The sequence below is a fragment of the Charadrius vociferus genome, unplaced genomic scaffold (genome assembly GCF_000708025.1).
Source record: "Charadrius vociferus isolate BGI_N301 unplaced genomic scaffold, ASM70802v2 scaffold812, whole genome shotgun sequence".
Lineage (NCBI taxonomy): Eukaryota > Metazoa > Chordata > Aves > Charadriiformes > Charadriidae > Charadrius > Charadrius vociferus.
The window spans coordinates 84,455-87,172 of NW_009647037.1; positions in this window are offsets into that span (position 1 = coordinate 84,455).

Genomic DNA, 2,718 nt, shown 5'->3' on the forward strand with positions numbered 1-2,718 from the left:
ATTCCTGCTTCGGGGAGGACCCAGACATGGAGTCATAACCAGCAGCACCCAGGTGCTCTGGAGGAGCCCACGTGGGCAGGGGGGACCCCCAGCCCTGCCCTGCCCCCCCTGCCCGCTCCGCCACCCCCGGTTGGATCCAGGCACCTGCACCTTCCCACCATGGCTCTGAGCGTGAGCTAAGCGAGTGGCGGGTTAAACTGAGCCTCCCGGCTAATTTCGCATCACTTGTCCATCAGTTCTCAGGAGCAGCGAAGGGAGGATGGGCAGCAGCGCCCACAATGGGGCCAGGGCACCCACACCAGAAATGGCTCTGCTGTACCGCACCACGCCGGGTGAGAAACGAAGCACTATGTGCAGAGACCAGGCATCCCTTGAGAGCACCCCAAAGCCAGGACATTCGCCGGCCTCCCGGGCACATGCTGCTTGGCAGCAGCCATCGCCTCCATCCCTCCCTCCCTTCTCAGCTCCGACACGCAGTGAAAGCACCAGAACAAGCCCAGGTCCGCCCTGCCCCGGCTTTCTGCAGACACAGCAGCTAACCTGTAATAAATTACACCAACCATTTTCCCTCCCGTTTGAAGTTTCAGCAATAGCAACGCTCAGGCCAAATAAATAGCGAATTAGCTGACGGAGCCAGGCAGCGACTTGCCGTACTGAGGAACCCATCGCAGCCCATGGCAGGGATTGCACCGGGAGTCGAGGGGACGGAGCCAGCGGTTTGGAGACACAGTTTAGCATCACTTCTCAGCAGCTGGTCTATAGTTTCGGCTACACAACGCTCAGCTCCCCCTTTGTTTAGCAAAGCTTCACTGGAGGTCACATCCTTGCCCCAGGTACAAGCCAGGGCGATGGCTCTGCTGCAGCATCCCTCGGAGCCCCAAGAGAAGCCACCAGCCCTGGGGTCACCCTGCAGCCACCCATTAGGGTTAAACTTATTGGCAGACAGCTCGACCTGCTGCATCCTCGAGTGCTGCCCCTTGACACGTCCCAAAGGTCCACAAGGTCCCCAAGCACCGCAGCTGAGGTGGGACAGGGTGGCCCAAAGGTGGCTGTGCCGGCGGCAGCGGGGCGCGCTGCCTCTGTGTGGTCCGCAGCCATCTGGATGTACTTACAGCAATACTGCAGCAATTGCTAAAAGATCAAAAATCTTCAGGCCAACCTTGATTCCCATTGCATTTTTTGCATTTTTGAGGACTCGAGTCTAAAACCTGACAGCGGGGAGGGGTGTCGCCTGCACAGCCCCGGAGCGCTCGGCACAGCGCTGCCAGACTCCAGGAGCGACGGCCGGTCTGCCCCAGCATCACTGCGAGACCCCACGGGATCCCGGGGAATGACCCCGAGGAAACACTCTGTTGGGCCCTTTGTACCCAGCACACGGAGCCGGCAGTATTTCTGCCGGGGGGGGTCAAGATCCCTGAGCAGGGTCCTGCTGCGACCCTGCTGCGCCCCCGGGGCTCCTGTTCTCAGCGACAGGAGGGGGCACGTCAGGTCTCCCCATCCCCGAGGCCAGGGAAGATGCCGAGAAGCCATCAACACACACGCCAGCCCCCAGCAATGCCCCCGTTCCACCTCCCTTGCGGGGCTGCTGACCCCCTCCGAAGCTGGGGGGAACGGGTCCCAGTGCCCACGCAGCCCTGCCCAGCTGGGAGGGAGTCATCCCAGTGCAGAGGTGAAGTGATGCCGATTTACTGGCCATGTGCCACCTCCATCTGCACTGGTGAGTGCCGAGGTTCGGACATCTGGGCTTCAGATGCCCCACAGTACTGCTGGATCCCGCAGCTAGCCCCATGAACCACCCATCACCCCTCCCTGTGTCCCAGGTGGTTCTGATGTACCACAGCCCAAAGTTTCCAGCTGCTCCAGATCCCCCCAGCCCCTCCCAGCAATGGGAGGATGAAGCCAACACAGCCGGGAGTCACCATCAGCACCCACCTGTGCCCATGGGGAACATCCAGCCTTGGGGCCGAGCACTGCAGCAGCCGTGTCCCTGGATTTGCTCTGGGTAGAGAAAAGGACACACATCAGGGTGTTGGTTTCCGAAGGACGTATCAGCAGAAAGTCATTACCAACTCACATTAATTGAGCAAGGCTCCGGCAGGCACATTCCACAGCCAGTGCCGGGCACAGGCAGCGGCACACAGCTGAGCCCCATTCGCACCAGAGCGCTGCTCGGGGCAGCCTACGGCCAAGCGCGCCTGCAGGCTCTCGGCTTTGTTATTGTAAGAGCAGATCAAGGAAAGGTCCCTTCTCCACCCCACGGTTCCCCCACTCAGCCCAAAGTGTCTGCCGAAAAGTCTCCGTGTTGATTTTGGGCTGGGATAAAAGTCAAGCTACGCTGGCTGTCGAGCTGCCCCTCTCGGGGCTGGTGCTTGGGAAGGACACCGTGGGGCACCCCAGTTTGGGAACTGGGTGGTGGGAGCTGCGAGGCCAGGACTGGGATACCCAGGGGCAGGCAGGGCTGAGCTTTACTCCAATTCAGACACAGGTCCCTGCGAGGGACGGTCGTCAGCTCCCACCCTGAGCCATGCTTCACAGGGACCCCCGCACCGAGGACCCCCCAACTCCTCCTTCTCAGCAGCCTGGTGCCTGGCTGTGGTCCCCACCTCACCGCTTCCCAGGACAGTGCCTGTCCCAGCTCCTCCTGGCTGCTCCCCAGTGCCCGGCCGGCCAGCACGCTGCTCCCCATCCCGGCGCTGGCCGGCTGTGCCACCTCCCACC